This window comes from Doryrhamphus excisus, chromosome 14 (assembly GCF_030265055.1).
Source record: "Doryrhamphus excisus isolate RoL2022-K1 chromosome 14, RoL_Dexc_1.0, whole genome shotgun sequence".
Classification (NCBI taxonomy): domain Eukaryota; kingdom Metazoa; phylum Chordata; class Actinopteri; order Syngnathiformes; family Syngnathidae; genus Doryrhamphus; species Doryrhamphus excisus.
The window spans coordinates 17,878,679-17,897,147 of NC_080479.1; the positions used below are offsets into that span (position 1 = coordinate 17,878,679).

The following is an 18,469-nucleotide window of genomic DNA, read 5'->3' on the forward strand; positions in this document are numbered from 1 at the left end:
TGCTTACCCAATTGACAGAATTGTTTTACTCAAAATGAGAAAAATTGTGTCATTTTCAGATCATTTTCAGACTCTTGTGATTATAAGCGGTAGAAAAATGAATGAATTTTGCTTAAATTTAGCTATGTGATGAAGACCAATGTGATTATTTAGGACAACAAATATTACAGATATAAGAATTCTAACCAAGCAAAATTTGCTTACCCAATTGACAGAATTGTTTTACTCAAAATGAGAAAAATTGTGTCATTTTCAGATAATTTTCAGACTCTTGTGATTATAAGCGGTAGAAAAATGAATGAATTTTGCTTAAATTTAAGCAATGTGATGAAGACCAATGTGATTATTTAGGACTACAAATATTCCAGATATAAGAATTCTAACCAAGCAAAATTTGCTTACCCAATTGACAGAATTGTTTTCCTCAAAATGAGAAAAATTGTGTCATTTTCAGATAATTTTCAGACTCTTGTGATTATAAGCGGTAGAAAAATGAATGACTTTTGCTTAAATTTAGCTATGTGATGAAGACCAATGTGATTATTTAGGACTACAAATATTCCAGATATAAGAATTCTAACCAAGCAAAATTTGCTTACCCAATTGACAGAATTGTTTTAGTGTCTGTTATTGTTTATTGTCTGAGCAAAGCAGTTCATTGGAGGACATGCGGCATAGAAAGTGGTTAGTGCGCAGGCCACACAGCTAGGAGAACCGAGTTCAATTCCACCTGACCATACCATACCATGTCCATACCTATGAACAATTTGGAGTCGCCTATTAACCTAGCATGTTTTTTGGATGGGGAGAACATGCAAACTCCACACAGACATAGCCGAGGGTGGAATCAAACTCTGGTCTCCTAGCTGTGAGGCCTGCGTGCTAACCACTCGACCGTCGCGCAGCCCGGATGCTAGCAATTTTTCACTACTTTGCATGCACACACAACACAAACGCATGTGTTCTTATATTGTGGATGATGGGCAAAAATTGTTTTTAAAAATGCAGTTTTCTCTCAAAATTAACAATATTCAACCACCCATATTCATATATATTGAAAAATTGCGATAGCTTGAAGCCATGATATTCAAAGCGATTACGGTATTTAACAATTGGAGCGAGTCTGAAAAGTGACAAAGTGTACGAGACACACTTAAGACAGTCGCTGTCAATCAACTATATTTCATTCATCCTTAACTGAATTTGAACAAGAGGCGGGGGTCACAGTACCAAAGAGCACCTTTAGCTCGATCCACCTTGTGTGATGCCTAACGCGCCAACCACCACTCGTCCACCGTGCAGCCCTATATTTTCACTTCATTTATTTCTATTTATTCGTACTTTGTTTGTATCTCTTAATAGAAAATAGAAATTGATTCGATTGTTTTTGCAGATTGACCTTCACATGTCACCGAAGCACCGAAGGGACGAAGCTGATTGACAAGCATTGATATTTTCCAGGTAATGCTGGTGCCATTAAGGGACCTGATTAGTCTGGAATGGGTCGAGTACAAAGTGATTATGGTTCAACGCTGTTCAAGGATTATTCGTATATTTCTCTTCCCGTTGTCAGGTATATTTAGTCTACTGTGGAATTGAACAAATGGACATCGGAAGGTTTAAAATTGTGACCAGATGAAGGATCTCCGGGTGGTTCCATCCGACCGGCATCCATGGACTTTTTTCCCTTGCCGTTTTTATGACCCGGGTTTTCATGCCAATTGTGTTAATTTCCTGAATATGTAAATTTGGATAATGTAAAAAACCCCTTTGATTGGCAAAAGCGTTGTGAGTTAATGAACCCTTTGTAATTACGAGTGCGGGAGCAACAGCGGTACCTGGGTCTACATGATATGACAGGCAGCCTGTTTTTTTTTTTTTTTTTTTTTTGCAATCAGTCGACACAGGCGACCAAAACCCATTAAAAACGTCTCATAGGCATTTCCTTAGAGGTCTATCATTAGACTATGAAACAAAACACCGCGTGTTACAACAATGGTATATATATTTGACTTTCATTCCTTGTTGTAGCTCCGTGGAACCAATTGCACCGTGAGCCAAAACAAAACTTGACAGTTTGCCCCGAGAAAACAATTATTTCATTGACTAGACAACAAATAAATGGAAAAAAAAAACAACGGCGGGATGTCTGCACATTAAATATCTTTTATGGGTTTCTTAACTAGTGCGCTATTGTTTCCATTTTTTAATACAAAAAAAGCATACTAATAGAATAAATAATATATTATGTAAAATATATACAGGCTGCACGGGGGTCGAGTGGTTAGCGCGCAGACCTCGCAGCTAGGAGACCCGAATTCAATCCCACCTTCGGGCATCAGGACCGAGTTTGCATGTTTTCCCCGTGCATGCGTGGGATTTCTCCGGGTACTCCGGTTTCCTCCCACATTCCAAAAACATGTCTATGTTGAATAGTTTATTTAGTTTATGCTTGCAAAAAAACACTAAACTCATCACACAGTAACTTAACACTCCAAAAGTGTACCTAAAAATATACAAAGAAGTACCAATATGAGTTTTGAAGTTTCCCATTCTGCATTGTGTCTGAGCAAAGCAGTTCATTGGAGGACATGCGGCATAGAAAGTGGTTAGTGCGCATGCCACACAGCAGAGACCCGAGTTCAATTCCACCCTCTGCCATCTCTGTGTGGAGTTTGCATGTTCTCCCCGTGCATGCGTGGGTTTTCTCCGGGTACTCCGGTTTCCTCCCACATTCCAAAAACATGCTAGGTTAATTAGCGACTCCAAATTGTCCGTAGGTATGAATGTGAGTGTGAATGGTTGTTTGTCTATATGTGCCCTGTGATTGGCTGGCCACCAGTCCAGGGTGTACTCCGCCTCTCGCCCAAAGACAGCTGGGGTAGGCTCCACCATGCTTAAATCCAGCTATGTGATGAAGAACAATATGATTATTTAGGACTACAAATATTCCAGATATAAGAATTCTAACCAAGCAAAATTTGCTTACCCGATTGACAGAATTGTTTCACTCAAAATGAGAAAAATTGTGTCATTTTCAGATAATTTTCAGACCCTTGTGATTATAAGCGGTAGGAAAATGAATTAATTTTGCTTAAATTTAGCTATATGATGAAGAACAATGTGATTATTTAGGACTACAAATATTGCAGATATAAGAATTCTAACCAAGCAAAATTTGCTTACCCAATTGACAGAATTGTTTTACTCAAAATGAGAAAAATTGTGTCATTTTCAGATAATTTTCAGACCCTTGTGATGATAAGCTTTAGAAAAATGAATGAATTTTGCTTAAATCTAAGAAGACTAAAGTGATTATTTAGGACTACAAATATTGCAAATATAAGAATTCTAACCAAGCAAAATTTGCTTACCCAATTGACAGAATTGTTTTACTCAAAATGAGAAAAATTGTGTCATTTTCAGATAATTTTCAGACCCTTGTGATGATAAGCGGTAGAAAAATGAATGAATTTTGCTTAAATCTATGAAGACCGATGTGATTATTTAGGACTAAAAATACTGCAGATATAAGAATTCTAACCAAGCAAAATTTGCTTACCCAATTGACAGAATTGTTTTACTCAAAATGAGAAAAATTGTGTCATTTTCAGATAATTTTCAGACCTTTGTGATTATAAGCGGTAGAAAAATGAATGAATTTTGCTTAAATTTAGCAATGTGATGAAAAACAATGTGATTATTTAGTACTAAAAATATTGCAGATATAAGATTTCTAACCAAGCAAAATTTGCTTACCCAATTGACAGAATTGTTTTTTTATCAAAATGAGAAAAAATGTGTAATTTTTAGAGAATTTTGACGTATTTGGAGGTTGTTTTTGCAGGGTACAAGGTTCAACTCTTTGGAATAAATTGGTTTATATTGAAATACGATTGACTGGTATTTCTCCGAATGATTATTCTCACCATTTTATTTGGGAGAAGCGACCGATATCAAGCTGGCTTTTTTTTTTTTTTTTTTTTTTTACACCTCGTCCCATTTCTCAGAGGGAGGCGTACATGATGGAGAAAAGTGGACGTCTCACATCCCATTATAGAGTTAAAGTCAGTCCGGCTTCATTTCTCCCTGACATTAATTACAGGTGACAGGCCTAAGTACAAAGCTCCACACAATGATAATGACGACTCCTGAGGAAATTCTTCATGCTCTCACTCTGGTCTGCTGTGACAGGAATGATTATGCGCACTCTGAGCTTGTCAAGACATCCGATATTGAGCTCTTGACTGCGGCCACCCCAAAGACAAAAAGTACATCAGCTGCTAGAATCGAATCGAAATTGGGAACCCGGATTTTGACGATGGTATCACAGCCAATTTATGGAAGCGTATTTCGAGTTCTTGTCATCAACGACATCAACTTTTACCCATCGGACTGGAAAGCCGTTAGCTCAAAACTGTTTGGAATGGGACTGGATGACTATTTTGAACCCAAACAGATGACTAGTGAATGTAGGTAGTAACCCGGATTCACAGAAAATTTAAAAAAAAAAAACAATAACAATCAAATAAATATTAATATTTGTTCATATAACTGCAATACTCATTCAATTTGCACATTTCCTGATCAAATATAGGACAAAAAACATCTGAGTGAGCTAAATCGGAAGGCGATTTCTGTTTGTTAGCATGTTGCCGAAACATTAATTATACACGTAATGCTAATTTAACAAGAAAATAAAATAATTAAATGTGTGTTATTAGGTCGTGATAAAACAACCTAAATACCACTGCTAGCCGAATCCACCAAATTTAAAAGGAAAAAACTGATTTATTCTTATATAAGTCTCACTGGTGTCCATGTTATAAAGTAGCATATTATGGCGTGCACGAATCCGTGAGGAGCCAATCATGAGGTATGAAAACTCATCACAAACTTTGTAATCATTGGAAACATGGTGCTTCAATGCTGCTTCTGTCCATCGGAGGGAGCCAGAGCAGCCAGAGCTCAAAGCAAAGAGGGCAGCTGACGTCATTGCAGCGCCCCAATGAATGACTTATAAGGGAAAACTTTAAAATGTTTTTTTATTATTATTTTAAACTAAAATTGGGGCCCATCCATTCATTTTCTATGCTGCGTATCCTCACTAGGGTCACGACGGGTATGCTGGAGCCTATCCCAGCTGTCTTGGGGGAAGAAGGTACACCCTGGACTGGTCGCCAGCCAATCACAGGGCACATATAAACAAAAACAAGCTTTCACACTCGCATTCATACCTATGGACAATTTGGAGTCGCTAATTAACCTAGCATGCATGTTTTGGGGGGGAACATGCAAGAATCGAACCCACGTCTTCCCAATCTCCTAACTGTGTGGCCTACGTGCTAACCATGCTAACCCTGATATTGGGGCATGTTTGTGTATTTGTTTATACACCTTTTGAGTATTAAGTTGCAGTGTGATGAATCGAGTGCGAGTTTGTTCTCAGTAAGACAACACTATGAATCACACTGCTATGTTGTTATACTGACCTCCATCGACTTCCAATGGGTCGAGACGCTTGTTGTGAGTACACGAATAGCTTCTGAGCGGCTTCTGCCAAAGAAAGCGTTATTATCACTTATGACACCGATAACACAACAAGATACTTTTTTTTAATAAACAGTTTTTGATCCAAAATTCTCTTTTGGACTTCTCACAGACTAAGGAAAGGTTTGCTAGTATTAATAGATTTAACAAAAGCCAGATTAGAATGAAGCCACTTTCTGTGCAGTCCTTTAGTCCTGTAGTTTTTTTTTTTCCAAACCTTAAGATGTCGTCTGCAAAGCTGTAATGACTCTTTTAATGTCCCCGGGATAAGTGCTTGAAACTAGTTGAATGTAATCACCATGTCCTTTTCAACGCAATCATTTTAGGTTAATTTATGCTCTGAGGGAGCGACATACATTACGGCACACCAACGCTCGCCAATGAAACGCTGAGTAGTAGCAATAAAAATAATGTAGTGAGGGGAAACCTGTATAGAATTTTAATTCCTAATCAGAGAACTCCATCTCCAAATATTCCGAAGCGGTAACAGCTTTCCCTAGATTGTAGAAATACAGCTGGAAAAAAATAAACATAAAGGCTTAAATACCTCTTAGCCCCAAATATTCTTACTAGTCTTACCTTTTATTCTGATACCTGGGTCTGTAATCCTCCATTTGGGCAGTCAAATTCATTCGTTCATTCAGTAGAGCAGAAATATCCATCTTTAATTGATGGCTTTTTGATGGCTTTTCTTCCGTATGGAAGTACGGCAGTGACAAGCACCTTCCACTTTACACACCCCTGCAAGTATATTTTATCATCCAATTAGTAAGAATAATGATGTCATATTAATGATGTTACAGTAAACCTCGGATATATCGGATTCAATTGTTCCCACTGGTTTTGTCCGATATAAGCGAAATCCGTTATATGCGTATACCGGAAAATGTCCGTTTTACGCATATATCGGATTTATATCCGATATATGCGTAAATCGGATTTTATCCGTTATAAAAAGGCACTTCCTTGACTATGTTTCCAATGTACCTGGACGCGCAGGCAACGCTGCAAACGCTGCAAATGACGTCGTATAGCGGCCTGTCACGATTCGGCGAATCGGAGCGCCACGATGCGGCCATCCGATATATGCCAGGGAAATTTAATGGAAATGCATTGGAACGGGACTGGAGATTTTGTCCGAAATAGGCGAAATCCGTTATAAAAAAATCCGATATATGCAATGAATTTTTATTGGAAATGCATTACAGAAAAATCGGTTCTTTTTTATCGGTCCGTTGTGAGCGAATTTCCGATATATCCGAGTCCGATATATCCGAGGTTTACTGTACATTAAAGTCATTGTGTATAGTAAACGTTTCTGCAACAATATATTATTGGAGACATGTTGACAAACAGAAACTGACAGGCGCCATGATCCAACTCAGTCCACTCACTTGTGGTAGCCTCATCTTAGGCTCGTCGAAAATGTTAAAAACTGTTGAAATCATACAAAAATACATTTAGAATGCAGTTCCGTGGATAATTATTAAGATATTATAACTAATATATTATGCTTGAATGTTGACAAACAGAAACTGACAGGCGCCATGATCCAACTCAGTCCGCTCACATGCGGTAGCCTCATCTTAGACTTGTCAAAAATGTTAAAAACTGTTGAAATCATACAAAAATACATTTAGAATGCAGTTCTGTGGATAATTATTAAGATATTATAACTAATATATTATGCTTGAATGTTGACAAACAGAAACTGACAGGCGCCATGATCCAACTCAGTCCGCTCACTTGCGGTAGCCTCATCTTAGACTCGTCGAAAATGTTAAAAACTGTTGAAATCATACAAAAATACATTTAGAATGCAGTTCTGTGGATAATTATTAAGATATTATAACTAATATATTATGCTTGAATGTTGACAAACAGAAACTGACAGGCGCCATGATCCAACTCAGTCCACTCACTTGCGGTAGCCTCATCTTAGGCTTGTAGAAAATGTTAAAAACTGTTGAAATCATACAGAAAATACATTCAGAATGCAGTTCAGTGGATAATTATTAAGATATTATAACTAATATATTATGCTTGAATGTTGACAAACAGAAACGGACATTTAAAGTTATTTACTTTTAAAAAAAACCTTCTCCTATCATTACCATATTTCATAAGCAGCAATTCCATAGACAATTTCAGGTTTCTGTTCTGAGTAGCATGACTAGCTCAGGACTGCAATATACGTACATATACGCTGAAATTCCGAATGTAACGCAATCAACTCACGGTTTTTCCGAAGGGACCGCATTGAAAAACTAAATGATGCTCAAGAATGATGAAAAAAATAACCGTCTTTGGTCTTATACACAAAAATACAGTAGTTACTGAGGAACTGATGACTAAGTCACATACATTTAGAGTGGTTACTGAGGAACTAATGACTAAGTCACATTCATTTAGAGTAGTTACTGAGGAACTAATGAGGAGTGGTTAGGGTTAGGTGGGTCTATTCCTTATTAAATACTGTAATACTGTGTACATTATTTACATTTATCAATACAAAATGTATCCTTCCACAACCCGAAGCCTGTACTATTTTGGCCTACCCATTAAACACGACTGCGGTTTTGATATGCGAGCGTGTACAATATGTCCCTGAAAGGATGCCGATGCCACATGGAAAATCTGCTATCTGCACAATTGGGCATGAAACAGAAACGTGGGGCCCGCCACAGGGAGAGAGACCAGAGTGGATATTAATTCTCCTTTGATACATATCTTCTCTGCTCTCATGGAGAGTCCCAGAAACCCTTGGATCACGGGCTAGAATTCGTTCTGATTGATGAAGATTGTATTGAAGATAGGCATCTGTGCTGGAGCTGATACCGGCGCTATGCCCTGCGTAGTACGTACTGTTTCCTGTGAGGCCTTCTCAACATCCTGAACCGTACACAAGTGTGATTGATGGTGGGGTGTTCTGTGATTGGCTGGTGATCAGTCCATGGTGAAGCTCTGTGAATGCAAATAGCAACAGATAGTATGTCCTTCGTGTGTTCAATCCAAAGCTAGTGACAAAGAGCGAAGAGAGTACTCGTTTTCATTCATTCATTCAGTAAAAAGATCCGTTCATTTCGTTCATTTCGGTCAATTGGTCATTAGCTGGTGCATAGACCCGGTCAGCCGGGTTCACGTTCATGTTCGTTCCGACTCAACAGTGCAACAACACGTGATGACTGGTGGTGTGTCAGTCATGAACGAACGGGTCAAAAGAACTAGGTCTTTTTTTGAACGGAATGAACAATGTAAACGCCGCTAAAATACCTATTCAGTCTGTTCAGTTGCAAATGCTTTTTTTTTAATGGTTCATTAATTTGTTCATTCAGTAAAAAGATCCGTTCATTTGGTCATGAACGAATGGGTCAAAAGAACTAGGTCTTTTTGTGAACGGAACGAACAATGTCAACGCCGCTAAAATACCTATTCAGTCCGTTCAGTTGCAAATGCGTTTTTTTTATTGGTTCATTCATTCATTCATTCAGTCAGTAAAAAGATCCGTTCATTCGGTCATGAACGAAGGGGTCAAAAGAACTAGTTCTTTTTGTGAACAAAATGAACAATGTCAACGCCCCCTAAAATACCTATTCAGTCCGTTCAGTTGCAAATGCTTTTTTTTTTAATGGTTCATTTATTTATTCATTCAGTAAAAAGATCCGTTCATTTGGTCATGAACGAATGGGTCAAAAGAACTAGGTCTTTTTGTGAACGGAACGAACAATGTCAACGCCGCTAAAATACCTATTCAGTCCGTTCAGTTGCAAATGCTTTTTTTTATATTGGTTCATTCATTCATTCAGTAAAAAGATCCGTTCATTTGGTCATGAACGAATGGGTCAAAAGAACTAGGTCTTTTTGTGAACGGAACGAACAATGTCAACGCCGCTAAAATACCTATTCAGTCCGTTCAGTTGCAAATGCGTTTTTTTTTATTGGTTCATTCATTCATTCATTCAGTCAGTAAAAAGATCCGTTCATTCGGTCATGAACGAAGGGGTCAAAAGAACTAGTTCTTTTTGTGAACAGAATGAACAATGTCAATGCCGCCTAAAATACCCGTTCAGTTGCAAATGCTTATTTTTTTATATTGGTTAATTCATTCATTCGTTCAATAAAAAGATCCGTTCATTCGGTCATGAACGAACAGGTCAAAAGAACTAGGTCTTTTTGTGAACAGAATGAACATTGTCAACGCCCCCTAAAATACCTATTCAGTCCGTTCAGTTGCAAATGCTTTTTTTTTTAATGGTTCATTTATTTATGCATTCAGTAAAAAGATCCATTCATTTGGTCATGAACGAATGGGTCAAAAGAACTAGGTCTTTTTGTGAATGGAACGAACAATGTCAACGCCGCTAAAATACCTATTCAGTCCGTTCAGTTGCAAATGCTTTTTTTTATATTGGTTCATTCGTTCATTCATTTAGTCAGTAAAAAGATCCGTTCATTTCGTTCATTTCGGTCAATTGGTCATTAGCTGGTGCATAGACCCGGTCAGCCGGGTTCACGTTCATGTTCGTTCCGACTCAACAGTGCAACAACACGTGATGACTGGTGGTGTGTCGGTCATGAACGAACGAGTCAAAAGAACTAGGTCTTTTTTGTGAACGGAATGAACAAGGTCAACGCCCCCTAAAATACCCGTTCAGTCCGTTCAGTTGCAAATGCGTTTTTTTTTATTGGTTCATTCATTCATTCATTCAGTCAGTAAAAAGATCCGTTCATTCGGTCATGAACGAAGGGGTCAAAAGAACTAGTTCTTTTTGTGAACAGAATGAACATTGTCAACGCCCCCTAAAATACCCGTTCAGTCCGTTCAGTTGCAAATGCGTTTTTTTTTTATTGGTTCATTCATTCATTCATTCAGTCAGTAAAAAGATCCGTTCATTCGGTCATGAACGAACGGGTCAAAAGAACTAGGTCTTTTTGTGAACGGAATGAACAAGGTCAACGGCCCCTAAAATACCCGTTCAGTCCGTTCAGTTGCAAATGCTTTTTTTTTTTTAATTGGTTCATTCATTCATTCAGTAAAAAGATCCGTTCATTTCGTTCATTTTGGTCATTTCGATCTTAATATGTTACTATATAATTGTATTTGAGTCAAATAATAATAATAATAACTACCTGCTCATCACAGACTTATGATAGAGTGAAGCTGTGACATTTCAAGCACAAGTAGTGAGCGATTACTAATAATTACTAATAATTCTACTATGAATATTTGACAAATATTGAAAATCTGATTTATATTTTTATTTTACTCAATTGGAAATGGTTAATTTCGGCAGAAAATACAAACGTTCTTAAAATAACTACCACTTCAGTAACTACAGTGAAAACGTGCCTGTGGTTTGCGCTCACAGAAGCCAAATGAATCATGATGGAAAAAAAAAAAATCAGGATAAGTCATATTTGCATTTATAGGGTTTGCTTCTAATAAGCCCGACTCTCTCTTTCTTTTGTTTCTATTTGGCCGTGATGGAAGAATTACTTTGTCTGTCAAATACCACACAGCTGTCACAAGCAATGAAGGGGACCATTTGTTTGTAGACATTCCTAAGCCGTACATTTACACCGAGACACGGGGACAAGGTGGACCCTACAAAAAAAAAAAAAAAAAAATCAATTGAGATTGGACACAGTCCAGTTCCTGCCTCAATTCCCCCTTTTTAGTCCTAAAGGCTGCTTGGGGACCAAAATCATAAAGTCAAATCAAAGGCAAATTGCTGAAATGCCGTTTCGGATGTCTTCAATAAGACATTGTCTTTTTTTTTTTAAATCTATTTATATCTCGGAGGGAAATTCAGTTAGTGCCACAGAGCTTGCTCAAGGGCACGTCAAAAGCACTGAGGAATTGGTGTGCACGGGTGACTTGAGTTCAACGATAGATTGAGCAAGGTTAAGCTGTATTTGATCATTAATAAGGAATCCTACTCTGAGGGAATTCACTTATCACAATCAGGTTGGAACTAATTAACAGTGATAAACGAGGGATTAGTGTTATGCTGAAGAAGATGATGATTAACTGTATGAAGTACATTTTAGCGTTTTCTTATGATACACGGAGTTCACCCAAAAGTTGTTCCAAGTAGATGCGGGTTATTATAATTAATTATTAATTAATTATTATATAATTAAGCTTAAGGTTATTATGAATAAGCATCTTTCTACCGATATATATACCGATATATTCACTATCTCTCCTCTGGACATGTCCCAACATGACATGTGATGTCACTAGGATGGATTCGTTCCTGATCCTATCCATCCTGGTCACTCCCAATGAGAACCTCAGCATCCTCATCTCTGCTACCTCCAGTTCCGCTTCCTGTCTTTTCCTCAGTGGCCTTGTTAGAGGCCTCGGCGATAAAGGGCCTCTCTGATGTACTCGTTCCTGATCCTATCCATCCTGGTCACTCCCAATGAGAACCTCAGCATACTCATCTCTGCTACCTCCAGTTCTGCTTCCTGTCTTTTCCTCGGTGGCCTTGTTAGAGGCCTTGGTGATAAAGGGCCTCTCTGATGTACTCGTTCCTGATCCTATCCATCCTGGTCACTCCCAATGAGAACCTTAGCATCCTAATCTCTGCTACCTCCACTTCTGCTTCCTGTCTTTTCCTCAGTGGCCTTGTTAGAGGCCTCAGAGATAAAGGGCCTCTCTGATGTACTCGTTCCTGATCCTATCCATCCTGGTCACTCCCTCAGCATCATTATCTCTGCTACCTCCACTTCCGCTTCCTGTCTTTTTCACAGTGGCCTCGTTAAAGGCCTTGGAGATAAAGGGCCTCTAACATGTAATGTCCCTATAATGTACTCCTTCTTTATCCTATCCATCCTGGTCACTCCCAATGAGAACCTCAGCATCCTCATCTCTGCTACCTCCAGTTCTGCTTCCTGTCTTTTCCTCAGTGGCCTTGTTAGAGGCCTTGGAGATAAAGGGCTTCTAACATGTAATGTCCCGAGGATGGATTCGTTCCTGATCCTATCCATCCTGGTCACTCCCAATGAGAACCTCAGCATCCTCATCTCTGACATGTCCCAACCATCTCAGTCTAGCCTCTCTGACTTTACCTCCAAGGCCTCTAACATGTAATGTCCCATTCATGATCCTATCCATCCTGGTCACTCCCAATGAGAACATCAGCATCCTCATCTCTGACATGTCCCAACCATCTCAGTCTGGCCTCTCTGACTTTATCTACAAGGCCTCTAACATGTAAAGTCCCTAGGATGGATTTGTTCCTGATCCTATCCATCCTGGTCACTCCCAATGAGAACCGCAGCATGTTAGTGTAGCTTGTAATATGTAGTTCACAGTTTGTAAATGGACGATTTTTGTAGTTTTTTTTAAAAGAGGGCTTTCATAAAGGCTCTTGAGGCAGAAAAAGTGTGTCCTGTTATGTGCATTGTTAGCTACCTCCTGCTAGCTGTTTTTCTCTCTTTAGAATGCAAAGAAAGTTTTTCTATGTTATTCTATTATTTTCAAAAGAAATCAAATCTCCACATATTTGTATGTTTTTTTTTCATATATAATGCTAGGATACATCAAGTCAGAAGAATTGTTTTTTGATGTAAGTGAAGCTACAGAAATATCCCATCTCCTCCCGGATCCGCATGGTGACGACCCTGCAAAAGTCACCTTGGACGGAACAAATGATACAGACGGCTTACAGTGACAGCAGACATGCACTTTATGCCACGGGAAGCCTTTTACAGGTCACTTCCTGAAGGATATTCCTTATTTTCTTTCTGGGAAAAGTAAAGCTGAGGACCGGCGACGGCAAATGGAGCGGAAAATGCGTGGCTTAGTAGTCAGGCAATGAGCTAACAAACATGAATGATCATCCACACATGCTGTAGTTATACTTTGTTATGGGCATGCCCAAGCAGAGGCTCAGATTTACAAGGATATCTTACGATTTATTTACTTATTTAGAGGATTTCTATTTATATTATTTTTATTTTATTTTATTTTATTTTATTTTATTTTATTTTATTTTATTTTATTTTATTTTATTTTATTTTATTTTATTTTATTTTATTTTATTTTATTTTATTTTATTTTATTTTATTTTATTTTATTTTATTTTATTTTATTTTATTTTATTTTATTTTATTTTATTAACTCAGGTTTGAATGTACTTCCTGCTTTGTGCGCTTTGTACAAGGCAGCTCAGCATAATTAGTAATCATCAAAATAACAAATTAACACTTTAATAGCCATCCTGGGCTGGAATCAAACCCTCTGACTGACAAGGTAGCAGCTGTACCGTTACAGTGAATGAGTGAATTCTGCCATTTTATTCTCTAATTCTACTGCATGCTGTCTATCATGTCAGATTACTCGTCTCTTATTTTTCTCTCCTGCCTCGGGCTGATTTGGTTCTGGTTGTGGCCCCCCCATGGATAGTGTGTGTGGGGGGGGGGGGGTCTGCACATGGGAGTTGAAGCTCAGCAGTCAGTCATTCACTCCGTATCGTATTTGTTCCTCACTATTAAGCTCGACTTCATTTTGGATACACTAAACTGTTTTTCTTTTGTGTTGTTTAATGGTTTTTAAAATGAAGCATGAAAATACAAATACATTTTTCAATACGCTACGATATCATTCTCATATCGCTCGTGTCGGTGTATTTCAATGGGGAACTTCCTGTCCTTCACTTGAAATGTGTATGGAGTGGGGAATCGGTAAGGCTGCATAATTATGGATGTAATAAAGGCAGATGCCAAAAGCACTGTGGCCTCAAGGGGGCGCCACAATCAGGGAAAAAAATCATATTCGGTAAAATTAGTTATTTATAATAAATAATAAATAATAAATAATAAATAATAAATAATAAATAATAAATAATAAATAATAAATAATAAATAATAAATAATACATAATACATAATACATAATACATAATAAATAATAAATAATAAATAATAAATAATAAATAATAAATAATAATCATGATATGTAATAAATAAAATTAAATAAATTAAATAAATTTATATATAAAAAAAATAAAATTAAATAAATTATTTCTAAACCATTTTTATTTTGGAGCTATTTATTGATATTTATTTTTTATTTGTAATTTTGACGTTATTATTTAAATTAAAAACAATTGTAACAAAAAAAGGTTATTCAATTTTTTTTTATTTAAATTGCCACTGTATAAAATTGCAAAAAAACGCTTTTAAATGTAAACAATCGAGGAATTAAAATTGTTGGGAACTGACAATTATTACTAAACAATTTTTAGTTATTTATTGATATTTATTTTTTTATTTGTAATTTTGATGTTATTATTTAAATTAAAAACAACTGTAACAAAAACATTTTTTTATTTAAATTGCCATTGTATAAAATTGCAAAAAAGACGCTTCTAAATGCAAACAATCGAGGAATTAAAAGGATAAATAAAGATTTAAGGTTACTTTTACCGATGTGTGCGGGACCTCCATAGAAAAGACAACAACAGCAAAACCAACCAGCGTCCGCTATCGTTAAATACAAGCAGGAAAAACAAATGAATACGTAACCGTTAACAGCATTTAAGTACCACAGTGGCAGTAAAAGACCGAGTCACCTGAAACGAGTCAAAGCGCCAAGTGAGGCCTCGTTTTAACCCGCAGTCAGAAGACATCTAATTGCTAATCTATAATCCTTTTAAAACGCTTTTGCCTTTTTCCGATTGATCCCATTCCAAGTGGAACAGCAGCACCGGGGGCCACATTAATCCTGTTATTGAAAGCCTGAAGTGTGGCTCCAGAAATCCCAAAAAAACCTCTTTTACCCTTGTCACACACACACGCTCCCCCACCCACTGCTTTGTTATTGTCCGTAATTAAAAACGTCATCCAAACAAAAACAATAGAAACTCTGTTCCACTGCTAAAGAAACTGCTGACTGATTATATTATTTTATCTATTGACTCTATACACTTTTATTGTTTACTGTTCCTTAAGGTAGGATTCAATATTAATAATAAAATAAAATAATATAATAATAAAAAATAATAATTTTCGTACATTTTGACTTTCTCAATATAATTTTTTTATCATTATTAATACTCTCTTACATGAAGATGTAAAACAAAACGTGGTCAAAATATACTCATCAAGCCCGAGTGGCACACTAATGCAACGTTAGCATGCTAAACTAAGTTAACATTGCTAGTTTCCATTCAGGTTCCGCCACCTTCTGCCGGTGTTTTAGCGCCATTTCAACATGTTTAGGTCGGAATGGTTGCGATGTTTGTAATGAGATTCCGCCATGATTTTGCTATTTAGCTATTTAGCATGATTAGCTATCGATTTAGCTATTATAACTACTCCCCATGACAACATTCATTCACATGTCAATTTCTGTGGGATTCTGCGTTAAACAGTAAATTACGTTTTCTGAAAATCATACAGCACTCGATTCATCACACTGCAACTTAATACTCAAAAGGTGTATAAACAAATACACAAACATGTCCCAAACATGCCGAATGGTTAGCATGTAGGCCACACAGTTAGGAGATCGGGAAGATGTGGGTTCGATTCTCATTGTGGAGTTTGCATGTTCTCCCCAAAAACATGCTAGGTTAATTAGCGACTCCAAATTGTCCATAAGTATGAATGTGAGTGTGAATGTCTTACTGAGAACAAACACTTTGCTAACAGCACTCGATTCGTCACACTGCGACTTAAAACTCAAAAGGCGTATAAACAAATACACAAATATGCCCCTAACATGTCGAATGGTTAGCATGTAGGCCACACAGTTAGGAAATCGTGAAGACGTGGGTTCGATTCTCATTGTGGAGTTAGCATGTTCTCCCCAAAAACATGCTAGGTTAATTAGCGACTCCAAATTGTCCATAGGTATGAATGCAAGTGTGAATGGTTGTTTGTCTATATGTGCCCTGTGATTGGCTGGCCACCAGTCCAGGGTGTAACGCACCTCTCACATGAAGACTGAAACTGGGATAGGCTCCATCACCATTCCTGTGAGGATAAACGGTAGAAAATGAATGAATGAATAAAATTCCACAACAAGGCTAGTATTTTTCAGATTTTTGGGGGGATTAAAATGTCCAAAAAAATAATCAATATAAGTACAAATATTGGGAAAAAATGCCATATTATCCAAATTATAACATTCCAAGGTAATAGTCATTTAAATATAATTTCAAAAGAAGCAGTGTGATGCGTTGAGGACCTATGGCTGTTGTATATATAATAAGGTATTACGGGTCGCAGGATGTGGCACCATAATAACAAAATACAGCAAAACTTGATTACCTTTCCCAAATTATTATGTTTTGGTTTTACACTGGTAACATAAACATGTTAATACCATCACTTGACATAAGTGCATAGAATAAGCAATTTGTTAATTAATTAAACACTGAACATACATATAGAAACAAAGAAATCTCACACAAAGTGTAATATCAACATGTAAACCCCTTTTTCTTCAGAATAGTGCGCCTGCGTGTACGCAGGAGCTCAATAACTATATTCAACGAGCTTGCCTGTGAGACAAGACTGAGGGCCAATCTGAACCCAAAATAGCCGCGAGACGGCACTAACTTCCGTCTAAATGTGTCGGGACGCCACGAATAATCTTACCCTATTTCGAAAAAATGTTTAAATTACTTCCCTTGACGTATTATGAGTTTACAGAGATTATATTTCTTAATTTTTTATCAACAACTGACCTGTAAGAAGAGATATGAGTCGTCCTCAGCAGTGAGGACACGGAAGTGCAACTTCTTGGTCTGAGCGTTGGCGGAAGTCCACGACCCCAATTCGATCCTGGCAAAACAGCTCCCGAGACAAAGGTTCCACCTGAGTTTTGCCCCCTCTTTATAATATTATTAGTTTTACATTTTCCACCGTATTAAAGTCATTAAAAAATATATGTGTATATTTGCTTTTTGGCGGCGATTAGCATTTAAAAAATGGTATCATGTACCCAGAAAAAATTATTACTTTTGATTAATGTTCATGTTAAAGGTTAAAAAACTGTTAATAGTTATCCTCCCTATCTGTGTGGAAGTGGTAAGTTTTTGGCTATTTAAGTTGAAAGGAAATAACTTGAAGGCTTACCGTTTAGGTCGCTAGCTCTCTCGTTTGCGAGTTAGCATGTGTCTCAAGACCCTGCAGTTGCGCAATATGTTGTAAATTAAAAAAGAGTATAAATGTGACTATAGTCGTGTTTTGTCATGTCTACAGGGCTCTAATAATGCTTTGTTCATTTTAATCCGAAAAAAATCATTTGTCTACCCACCAACTATATGTGGTTTCTTAAGTTTTTATTATTTGCCGTTTTATTATTATTATATTTATTTATTTATTACTGATTGATTGATTTTCTTTATTCTTGATTTGTTTATTTATTTTTCATCTTATTTTGTGCAGAAAAATAAAAATTAAGCTTTTATTGTAGAAAATCGGAACCAAAGCACTGAAAAAGTGTATATTTTTCTGTTTTTAATAACTAACTAAAAAAAATCAAAATAACACCCAAATTTCTTTTTGTCTGTAAAAGTCATAATATAATTTAAATATATAAATATAATTATACATAAATAAATATTAAATATATATATATATTGTATATAATAAATAAAAATTAAAATTTGTCACCATGTGACACTGTGTGATGTAAGTCTTTATTTCTTATTGGTAAACAAAATTGTTCATCAAACAAAGTGAGTGACAAAGTAAAAAAATATAAATAAATATAACACAGTACACACAAGTACACAAAAGTCGGAATGGCTGAAAAGGATAGGGAATATGAATAACTAATCCCCTGAAGGCACCTTTGGGGACCCCAATCAGACAACTTCCTGGATGAATTTCACCTCCCAATCCCACCGGGCCAGACAGGTTGGCGTGGAAAAATTGACTTATTATTTCGTTAATAT

At 36.8% G+C, this 18,469-nt stretch overlaps 1 long non-coding RNA gene across 2 annotated transcripts in view; it reads right to left on the reverse strand.

Moving 5' to 3' along the window:
* Positions 1-17,903, reverse strand: part of LOC131101533 (uncharacterized) — a 36,584-nt gene extending 18,681 nt beyond the window's left edge. For both annotated transcript variants that reach the window (XR_009119220.1, XR_009119218.1), the window contains exons 1-5: positions 17,255-17,903; positions 16,495-16,538; positions 8,416-8,514; positions 6,130-6,291; positions 5,493-5,556 (exon numbers count right to left, since the gene is read on the reverse strand). This is a non-coding gene — a long non-coding RNA (uncharacterized LOC131101533). The remainder of the gene's footprint in view (positions 1-5,492; positions 5,557-6,129; positions 6,292-8,415; positions 8,515-16,494; positions 16,539-17,254) is intronic.
* Between the last annotated feature and the right edge of the window lie 566 nt (positions 17,904-18,469).